General features: G+C 44.2%; 1 long non-coding RNA gene across 1 annotated transcript; it reads left to right on the plus strand.

The window, feature by feature from the left end:
* Window positions 1-425: 425 nt before the first annotated feature.
* Window positions 426-11,529, plus strand: LOC118942060. The gene is made up of 5 exons (XR_005037982.1): window positions 426-700; window positions 988-1,836; window positions 3,811-3,909; window positions 6,346-6,444; window positions 6,562-11,529. It is a non-coding gene; the product is annotated as an uncharacterized LOC118942060 (long non-coding RNA).
* The last annotated feature ends 443 nt before the right edge of the window (window positions 11,530-11,972 follow it).

Here is an 11,972-nt window from a genome sequence, read left to right on the forward strand (position 1 = left end):
AATTTCAACCTTTATTAAGCTTCTTTCACCGAACGATCACTTTTTCTTTTAATGTCAGAAGGTCCAGCACCCTCCTCAGACAATTGCTTTCATTTCTGGTCAAATTCCCATTTCTGGAAAAGGCTTAAAACAAAGGTTAAAATACAGTCATGTGACTTCACTTCACAAAATATACGTATTTACTTGTTGAAAGATCTGGCCTCAATAGTTCAAAGTTCAACTGTATTGTCCAAGAGGTAAATTGAAATGATTGTGGCCTAGCGATTTTATTTATTTATTTATTTTACCTTTATTTAACCAGGCAAGTCAGTTAAGAACAAATTCTTATTTTCAATGACGGCCTGGGAACAGTGGGTTAACTGCCTGTTCAGGGGCAGAACGACAGATTTGTACCTTGTCAGGTCGGGGGTTTGAACTCGCAACCTTCCGGTTACTAGTCCAACGCTCTAACCACTAGGCTACCCTGCCGCCCCAGCGATCTGCAATGGCCCTACTGTAGCAATAGCACAAAATATTTTTTTGAAAACTCAATTGTACCTTTTACCTGAGACAGATATCATTTTAACAGTTCAACATCTTACATAACTAAATATTTTTCCAGTTAAGGAGGACAGCACTGCACTTTGCCTCCATCGAGGGACACTCTACCGTCATCCAGAAGCTTCTAGAGAAAGGAGCTAACATCAATTCTAAAGACCGGGTGAGAGACTCTTGCCATTAACACAGTATGTTCTATAGTCAATGTAAGTTGCTGTGATAAAAGCTATGAAATTACATAGTTGACATAATTGTGTTTTTAACTCCAATACTAGGGAACAAACGGACAACTTTTAATCATATATACAGTATGTAACCTATATAACCTCAAGTATTGTGCTGATAACTGGATAATTGATAAGGTTAGGGCTGTGGAATGGAAAGCTGGTGATGAGTCAGTGGTTAAGTCTCAGACATTGTGCAGTGAAGGTGGCCATGTGTGTGTTCCAGCTGGAGTCCAGAGCTGTTCACTGGGCCTGTAGAGGAGGAAGCCTGGCTGTGATCGAGGTCCTCCAGAAACATGGAGCAGACCTCAACATCAGGGACAAGGTGAGGCGTGGGTGTGTGTGTTCCAGCTGGAGTCCAGAGCTGTTCACTGGGCCTGTAGAGGAGGAAGCCTGGCTGTGATCGAGGTCCTCCAGAAACATGGAGCAGACCTCAACATCAGGGACAAGGTGAGACGTGGGTGTGTGTGTTCCAGCTGGAGTCCAGAGCTGTTCACTGGGCCTGTAGAGGAGGAAGCCTGGCTGTGATCGAGGTCCTCCAGAAACATGGAGCAGACCTCAACATCAGGGACAAGGTGAGACGTGGGTGTGTGTGTTCCAGCTGGAGTCCAGAGCTGTTCACTGGGCCTGTAGAGGAGGAAGCCTGGCTGTGATCGAGGTCCTCCAGAAACATGGAGCAGACCTCAACATCAGGGACAAGGTGAGACGTGGGTGTGTGTGTTCCAGCTGGAGTCCAGAGCTGTTCACTGGGCCTGTAGAGGAGGAAGCCTGGCTGTGATCGAGGTCCTCCAGAAACATGGAGCAGACCTCAACATCAGGGACAAGGTGAGACGTGGGTGTGTGTGTTCCAGCTGGAGTCCAGAGCTGTTCACTGGGCCTGTAGAGGAGGAAGCCTGGCTGTGATCGAGGTCCTCCAGAAACATGGAGCAGACCTCAACATCAGGGACAAGGTGAGACGTGGGTGTGTGTGTTCCAGCTGGAGTCCAGAGCTGTTCACTGGGCCTGTAGAGGAGGAAGCCTGGCTGTGATCGAGGTCCTCCAGAAACATGGAGCAGACCTCAACATCAGGGACAAGGTGAGACGTGGGTGTGTGTGTCATGATGCTTTTGTGCGACTATAGCTACTGACATTTCATTCATTATGGAGTTAGCCAGCTAACAGAATGGCCATCTACCCACGGCCTTATCATTTCACCAGTCCAGGTTTGTCCTCAGTGGGGTTAAGATACACTGCTCAAAAAAATAAAGGGAACACTAAAATAACACATCCTAGATCTGAATTAATGAAATGAAATTCTTATTAAATACTTTTTTCTTTACAGAGTTGAATGTGCTGACAACAAAGTCACACAAAAATTATCAATGGAAATCAAAGTTATCAACCCATGGAGGTCTGGATTTGGAGTCACACTCTAAATTAAAGTGGAAAACCACACTACACGCTGATCCAACTTTGATGTAATGTCCTTAAAACAAGTCAAAATTAGGCTCAGTAGTGTGTGTGGCCTCCACGTGCCTGTATGACCTCCCTACAATGCCTGGGCATGCTCCTGATGAGGTAGCGGATGATCTCCTGAGGGATCTCCTCCCAGACCTGGACTAAAGCATCCGCCAACTCCTGGACAGTCTGTGGTGAAACGTGGCGTTGGTGGATGGGGCGAGACATGATGTCCCAGATGTGCTCAATTGGATTCAGGTCTGGGGAACGGGCAGGCCAGTCCATAGCATCAATGCTTTCCTCTTGCAGGAACTGCTGACACACTTCCGCCACATGAGGTCTAGCATTGTCTTGCATTAGGAGGAACCCAGGGCCAACCGCACCAGCATATGGTCTCACAAGGGGTCTGAGGATCTCATCTCGGTACCTAATAGCAGTCAGGCTACCTCTGGCGAGCACATGGAGGGCTGTGCAGCCCCCCAAAGAAATGCCACCCCACACCATGACTGATCCACCGCCAAACCAGTTATGCTGGAGGATGTTGCAGGCAGCAGAACGTTCTCCACGGCATCTCCAGACTGTCACGTCTGTCACGTGCTCAGTGTGAACCTGCTTTCATCTGTGAAGAGCACAGGGCGCCAGTGGCGAATTTGCCAATCTTGGTTTTCTCTGGCAAATGAAAAACGTCCTGCACGGTGTTGGGCTGTAAGCACAACCCCCACCTGTGGATGTCGGGCCCTCATACCACCCTCATGGAGTCTGTTTCTGACCGTTTGAGCAGACACATGCACATTTGTGGCCTACTGGAGGTCATTTTGCAGGGCTTTGGCAGTGCTCCTCCTGCTCCTCCTTGTACAAAGGCGGAGGTAGCGGTCCTGCTGCTGGGTTGTTGCCCTCCTACGGCCTCCTCCATGTCTCCTGATGTACTGGCCTGTCTCCTGGTAGCGCCTCCGTGCTCTGGACACTACGCTGACAGACACAGCAAACCTTCTTGCCACAGCTCGCATTGATGTGCCATCCTGGATGAGCTGCACTACCTGAGCCACTTGTGTAGGTTGTGGACTCCGTCTCATGCTATCACTAGAGTGAAAGCACCGCCAGCATTCAAAAGTGACCAACACATCAGCCAGGAAGCATAGGAACTGAGAAGTGGTCTGTGGTCCCCACCTGCAGAACCACTCCTTTATTGCCTTGCTAATTGCCTATAATTTCCACCTGTTGTCTATTCCATTTGCACAACAGCATGTGAAATGTATTGTCAATCAGTGTTGCTTCCTAAGTGGACAGTTTGATTTCACAGAAGTGTGATTGACTTGGAGTTACATTGTGTTGTTTAAGTGTTCCCTTTATTTTTTTGAGCAGTGTATATTAAGAATATACATGTTTCTTTGTCCTTTGACATGTAGAATTGGGAAGATTTCAGCTACAAGGAATTGTTATCTGCAGCATCTTTCACAATGTATTTCACATCAATCCCGGTGAAGAGGAGGAAATGAGTAGAAATGCGCCCATGTTGGCTGTAACTCTCTCTCTCTCTCTCTCTCTCTCTCTCTCTCTCTCTCTCTCTCTCTCTCTCGCGCTCTCTCTCTCTCTTTCTCTCTCCCATCCCTAGCTGATGGCCAGCCCTCTCCATGTGGCCACCAGGACAGGCCATTCTGATGTAGTGGGACACCTGCTGAACAGTGGAGCCAAAATCAACGCCAGAGACAGGGTAGGACGTCATGCTTTCTCACTGCATCATACCTGGTCTAATATGATTTTGTAAGCCAGTTTTGTGTGGTATTGGTGCTTAAAAAGCCTTTTATCATTCCTTTCCTCTTGAAATACAATAAACAAACATCATCATTGTAGCAATGTGGCTCATCATCTTGGTTGTCCTCATTGTCATCATTATCTTGGTTGTCTTTGTTGTCATCATTATCTTGGTTGTCTTAGTTGTCATCATTATCTTGGTTGTCTTTGTTGTCATCATTATCTTGGTTGTCCTCGATGTCATCATGATCTTGGTTGTCTTTGTTGTCATCATCATCTTGGTTGTCCTCGTTGTCATCATTATCTTGGTTGTCCTCGTTGTCATCATTATCTTGGTTGTCCAGAAGAAGTATTTTGTTGACACAGCATCTAAAATGGAGTAGTACATCAAGCATTTCATTAACTGCAAAACCCCTCATGTCATCTATAGATTGGAATGTCCACAGTGCAAGGTGTTCTACATTGGACGGACAAAGAGACGCCTTCAAGACCGCTTAGCGGAACACAAGTACGCCATACGGGTAGGCAATGGAGACTACCCCATGGCAAGGCACTACAAGTCCCTACACCATGGCAAGGCACTACAAGTCCCTACCCCATGGCAAGGCACTACAAGTCCCTACACCATGGCAAGGCACTACAAGTCCCTACACCATGGCAAGGCACTACAAGTCCCTACACCATGGCAAGGCACTACAAGTCCTTACACCATGGCAAGGCACTACAAGTCCTAACACCATGGCAAGGCACTACAAGTCCCTACACCATGGCAACCCTGCCTCCCTACAAGCTATGTGTATTGATCATATTCCGGCCTCTATTAGAAAAGTGGACCGTCTTAAACAGTTAAACCAAAGGGAAAGTTTTGGGATTTACAAACTACATGCCACTAAGTACCCTGGTTTAAATGAAGATATGGATTTACAAACTACAGACCGCTAAGTACCCTGGTTTAAATGAAGATATGGATTTACAAAGTACAGGCCACTAAGTACCCTGGTTTAAATTAAGATATGGATTTACCAACTACATGCCACTAAGTACCCTAGTTTAAATGAAGATATGGATTTACAAACTACAGGCCACTAAGTACCCTGGTTTAAATGAAGATATGGATTTACAAACTACAGGCCACTAAGTACCCTGGTTTAAATGAAGATATGGATTTACAAACTACAGGCCACTAAGTACCCTGGTTTAAATGAAGATATGGACTTACAAACTACATGCCACTAAGTACCCTGGTTTAAATGAAGATATGGATTTCTCACCCTTCCTGTAGGGTCGTGATGGGTCCATTTGCTGTCATCTAGTGGACATTTTGCTCAATTGCCCTCAGCTATGTTTAGACTGTTGTTCATGTTTTGCTGTGTTCTAGTGTACTAGGGAATATATTGCTTTCTTATTCTTGACACTTCTCCCAGTCATATTTAAGGTTAGAACTACCTTTCTAGGCGTTCTGATATGTCTAGCTTGAAGTTGATTTTTTTTTATAAAGTAGTTACAGTATTTCACTTTTTAATGTGTATGGTGTTGCTTACTAGGTGTGTGCAATCAATTTTGTAACTATGCCCTCTTCAAATTAGGGCTAATTGAAAAAGCTGTTCAAAAGAGGACATTGTATTATTTCTTTGTCCTCCCTGACAAAGGCCATGCAGCCAAAACGCTTCTGATTTTTAAAAATGTTGTTTCTATTGAACATGTCATACAAATACAGGCATTTTAATTAATTATATGAAGAGTGCCTTGGTCCTCCTTTCTTTTGATGACCAATTCACCCCTTTTACCAAAGAGCACCTTCTGTCTACCAAAATGTACTATTGTGTACCTTAGTAGCGCTTCCCTTCCTCCTCTTTCTACCAGTTTTGTGTGGTATTGGTGCTTAAAAAGCCTTTTATCATTCCTTTCCTCTTGAAATACAATAAACAAACATCATCATTGTAACAATGTGGCTCATCATCTTGGTTGTCCTCGTTGTCATTATCTTGGTTGTCTTTGTTGTCATCATTATCTTGGTTGTCTTTGTGTCATTATCTTGGTTGTCCTCGTTGTCATCATTATCTTGGTTGTCCTCGTTGTCATCATTATCTTGGTTGTCCTCGTTGTCATCATTATCTTGGTTGTCCTAGTTGTCATCATTATCTTGGTTGTCTTTGTTGTCATTATCTTGGTTGTCTTTGTTGTCATCATTATCTTGGTTGTCCTCGTTGTCATCATTATCTTGGTTGTCCTCGTTGTCATCATTATCTTGGTTGTCTTTGTTGTCATTATCTTGGTTGTCTTTGTTGTCATCATTATCTTGGTTGTCCTCGTTGTCATCATTATCTTGGTTGTCCTCGTTGTCATCATTATCTTCGTTGTCTTCATAGTGTAGTATTGTAATTTTGTATTCCAGGAGGGGGACACTCCTCTGCATGATGCTGTGCGTCTGGGCAGATATAAGATACTCAAGCTGCTCATTGTTGGAGGGGCTGATACAAGGCTCAAAAACCATGTGAGTATCACATCTTCTCAAATAAAACCTGAGGTTGGCATAGACATTTTCTATTCAAATGTGTCTTTTTGCTTCCGTGTGTAACTGTTTGTACAATCACGTGTCTGTGTGTTTCAGGAGGGCTTTACAGCAGTGGAGCAGGTGAAAGAGTGGCAGTTTGACACCAAGGAGACTCTGGAGAAACTGGACCAGCTGAGGGAGGTGGGTCTGGTACCCCCACTGTTACCTAACTTACCAGACCACCAAATCTGCCTTCAGCCCTAAACCTACACATCCCACTGGTACATACCTAACCAGACCACCAAATCAGCCTTCATCGCGAAACCTCTACATCCCACTGCTACATACCTAACCAGAGTCACCAAATCAGCCTTCAGCCCTAAACCTCCACATCCCAATGGTACCTAACTTACCAGACCACCAAATCAGCCTTCAGTCCTAAACCTCCACATCCCACTGGTACATACCTAACCAGACCACCAAATCAGCCTTCAGTCCTAAACCTCCACATCCCACTCTTACCTAACTTACCAGACCACCAAATCAGCCTTCAGCCCTAAACCTCCACATCCCACTGTTACCTAACTTACCAGACCACCAAATCAGCCTTCAGCTCTAAACCTCCTATCCCACTGGTACATACCTAACCAGATCACCAAATCTGCCTTCAGCCCTAAACATCCACATCCCACTGGTACATACCTAACCAGACCACCAAATCAGCCTTCAGCCCTAAACCTCCACATCCCACTGGTACATACCTAACCAGATCACCAAATCAGCCTTCAGCCCTAAACCTCCACATCCCACTGGTACATACCTAACCAGACAACCAAATCAGCCTTCAGCCCTAAACCTCCACATCCCACTGGTACATACCTAACCAGACCACCAAATCAGCCCTAAACCTCCACATCCCACTGGTACATACCTAACCAGACCACCAAATCAGCCTTCAGCCCTAAACCTCCACATCCCACTGGTACATACCTAACCAGACCACCAAATCAGCCCTAAACCTCCACATCCCACTGGTACATACGTAACCAGATCACCAAATCAGCTTTCAGCCCTAAACCTCCACATCCCACTGGTACATACCTAACCAGACCACCAAATCAGCCCTACACCTCCACATCCCACTGGTACATACCTAACCAGATCACCAAATCAGCCTTCAGCCCTAAACCTCCTATCCCACATCCCACTGGTACATACCTAACCAGACCACCAAATTAGCCCTAAACCGCCACATCCCACTGGTACATACCTAACCAGACCACCAAATCAGCCCTAAACCCCCACATCCCACTGGTACATACCTAACCAGACCACCAAATTAGCCCTAAACCGCCACATCCCACTGGTACATACCTAACCAGACCACCAAATCAGCCCTAAACCCCCACATCCCACTGGTACATACCTAACCAGACCACCAAATTAGCCCTAAACCGCCACATCCCACTGGTACATACCTAACCAGACCACCAATCAGCCCTAAACCTCCTATCCCACTGGTACATACCTAACCAGACCACCAAATCAGCCCTAAACCTCCACATCCCACTGGTACATACCTAACCAGACTACCAAATCAGCCCTAAACCTCCTATCCCACTGGTACATACCTTACCAGACACCACCATTTCAGCCCCTGACTGGGTGCATAGGGCTTAACTTCAACTCCCATCCTGGACAGGCACAGCGTGTGCAGGCTTTTGAGTCCTCTTAGAAAAAATAGTGCTATCTTGAACCTAAAAAGGTTATTTGGCTGTCCCCATATCCTATTTGGTTCCAGGTAGAACCCTTTCCACAGAGGGCTGTACATGGAACCCAAAAGATTTCAATCTGGAACCAAAAACGGTTCTCCAATGGGGACATTTTGTAACCCTTTTTTCTACAAGTGTAAATCAAAACTAGACGATGAAGTGAGGTTTGTGCCCAGTGGGCTACTGCATATTTGATCAAGTCATTTCAATGCAGACCTACAGTCATGGCAAACTCTCATCATCTTGTTTTCTGGTTATATTTGATGTAACAGGATCGTACTGTTACAGTAGTGGCCTGATAATATATGCTCTACTCTCCTAGTGTGTGTCTGCATGGCTCTCAGGAACATAAACCAAGCACTTTTACTTGTTATAAGCACGTTTACTGTATTTGTTATATATTTCCTGCATACTCACACCCCTCATGTACATGGTATTTGATTCATGTGTTATCTGCAGTGTGTCCTTCTAGGACACAACAGGCTGAAGTTCAAAGATTAGTTCTGTGTGCCGTTATACCGGTGAGGTTGAGACTGCTGCTTTCATGTCATCTGCTTTTGCTGAAAATACATTTTTAGAAAAGTCCTTTCAGCTGAGCAGTGTGGTGCTGGTGACTGGACTTATTAAAGCAACTCATTGGCGATTCTCTTCTGAAGAGCTTTAAAACCCCTGAAAAGCTGTGTTCTTGCATTAGAATCATTAGACGTTGAAGTCTGTGCCTAGTGGGGACACTATCTTGCCATGTAGGCTTGTCACCATATATTCAATATAAATTGCAGATAATCCATATGAGAATCCAAGATTCCCAGTACATTCACTGCTGGCGTTGCTCTCCAACATTACACCATCCATGGTGATATTAAATCAACAAATGATTTACTAATGTATGTCGAAGTGCATTTTTGTTCTTGTTGTTAAAAGTCTTTAAGAGCAGTACTTTGTGAGCAGATTTAAAATACGACCAATGCAGTAGGCCCATGTGTTGATTGCATCACCATAGCTTTATATCAGCATTAGGTTCTGATTTGAAACTGCATTTGGTTTATCCTCCACCATTATTACAGTAATTAACAAATGACTGTCCATCAGCAGTTGTTCCACGTTTAAAGGTCACTGGAAAACTGTTCATTTTACAGAGGCTAGAGTCACAGACAATGTTTAGTTAAAACTGGCTCTATTGTCTCTGTGGTGCCCCGGGGGTGGATGGGATGGTTGGGGTGGCTGTTTTTCCTTTGTTAAACACCTCGGATTGGGTTAGAAATGTGTGGACATACTTCCGTGGGTCCAGTGGAAATATTTTCCTGTTGTCATCATAGGTACAGTCCTGCCTGAGGGGAAATGATCTCTGGCTCAGGGATAAACCTGTCAGAATGTATTTTGGTTTGACTACACATGTACACTGTATCGCTGAATATATCGCTGAATAGTGGAAGGACTTAAAGCAGTAGTAACAATAGTATAAGCCCTGTGAATGTGAGTTCACTGTACCTATGCCAAGAGGTCTGGATAACTGTGGGGTTGCTGGTTCAAGCCCCACTCCATAGGTTCTCCATAAATCACTACAATGGTATTGATTTGAGTGCAATGTCTAAAAAGCACCTGAAAGATAAAGCTATTAATATTAGTAGCAATCCTCACTTTACAGAACATGTTCCTGCCTAGTTAAATAAAGGTAAACAAAAATAAATAAAAAATATATAAAACTGGTTCAACTTTGACTTCTGAGTCATCGGGGGACATTGTTGCCATAGTGACAGTATGTTGTGTATTGTACAGAAAAGGTGCATCCAAGCGTGTTGGTTTTGAACAGAGAATGTATGTGTATGCCAATGTTATTTATATTAGCTTAGAAAACCTATAATCAACTGCATATTTCTGTATATAATTTACCATGTAGTGTCCTGCTGACATCCACACATAAAGCTCATTCCAAATCAAATAAACAGCAGATTTCAGTAGGATATCCAGTAAGCCTCCCTTTGTCGTAGTGGGATCTCGATGTTACCTCCTCTCCTTGGTAGAGCAACATGCTCAATGCCTGTGTATTTGAGGGAGGAGATAGGATGGTTAGCTTCAACAAAGTGAGCTGCTACTGGATAGTCAATGTTCGTATCGTATACCTGATTGAGTTGCGGTGTTCAGCTATGTGTTGTTTTAATTGTATTTTCGTTTGTCCTACGTAGGCTTTTCCACATGAACAGGTGATGAGATAGATTACTCCCTTGGTCTTGCATGAGATGATACCCCTAACAGGGATTTTTCAACCTGTATAGTTCTCAATCAGTAAACATCAACTTTACAAAACCCACACTAAAACTATGACACTTGATACTACATATCCACAGTTGTTTCCTGTCGCCTTCTCTTCTCACATCTGCTCTGACATGAAAGAACAGCATTGGCACAGATCAAAACTATTTCCAATTAGGTCTCCACCATATTTCTCTCTTCTACACTGTATTTACAGTTAGTGAAATTTGAGAGGAGAAGAGACCACTATAGACTATTGAGATGCAGGAGAGGAGACCACTATAGACTATTGAGATGCAGGAGAGGAGACCACTATAGACTATTGAGATGCAGGAGAGGAGACCACTATAGACTATTGAGATGTAGGAGAGGAAACCACTATAGACTATTGAGATGCAGGAGAGGAGACCACTATAGACTATTGAGATGCAGGAGAGGAGACCACTATAGACTATTGAGATGTAGGAGAGGAAACCACTATAGACTATTGAGATGCAGGAGAGGAGACCACTATAGACTATTGAAATTCAGGAGAGGAGACCACTATAGACTATTGAGATGCAGGAGAGGAGACCACTATAGACTATTGAGATGCAGGAGAGGAGACCACTATAGACTATTGAGATGCAGGGGAGGAGACCACTATAGACTATTGAAATTCAGGAGAGGAGACCACTATAGACTATTGAGATGCAGGAGAGGAGACCACTATAGACTATTGAGATGCAGGAGAGGAGACCACTATAGACTATTGAGATGCAGAAGAGGAGACCACTATAGACTATTGAAATTCAGGAGAGGAGACCACTATAGACTATTGAGATGCAGGAGAGGAGACCACTATAGACTATTGAGATGCAGGAGAGGAGACCACTATAGACTATTGAGATGCAGGAGAGGAGACCACTATAGACTATTGAGATGCAGGACAGGAGACCACTATAGACTATTGAAATGAAGGAGAGGAGACCACTATAGACTATTGAGATGCAGGAGAGGAGACCACTATAGACTATTGAGATGCAGGAGAGGAGACCACTATAGACTATTGAGATGCAGGAGAGGAGACCACTATAGACTATTGAGATGCAGGACAGGAGACCACTATAGACTATTGAGATGCAGGACAGGAGACCACTATAGACTATTGAAATGAAGGAGAGGAGACCACTATAGACTATTGAGATGCAGGAGAGGAGACCACTATAGACTATTGAGATGCAGGAGAGGAGACCACTATAGACTATTGAGATGCAGGAGAGGAGACCACTATAGACTATTGAAATGAAGGAGAGGAGACCACTATAGACTATTGAAATTCAGGAGAGGAGACCACTATAGACTATTGAGATGCAGGACAGGAGACCACTATAGACTATTGAAATTCAGGAGAGGAGACCACTATAGACTATTGAGATGCAGGACAGGAGACCACTATAGACTATTGAAATGAAGGAGAGGAGACCACTATAGACTATTGAGATGCAGGAGAGGAGACCACTATAG

The sequence above is a fragment of the Oncorhynchus mykiss genome, chromosome 20 (assembly GCF_013265735.2).
Source record: "Oncorhynchus mykiss isolate Arlee chromosome 20, USDA_OmykA_1.1, whole genome shotgun sequence".
In the NCBI taxonomy this organism is placed as follows: domain Eukaryota; kingdom Metazoa; phylum Chordata; class Actinopteri; order Salmoniformes; family Salmonidae; genus Oncorhynchus; species Oncorhynchus mykiss.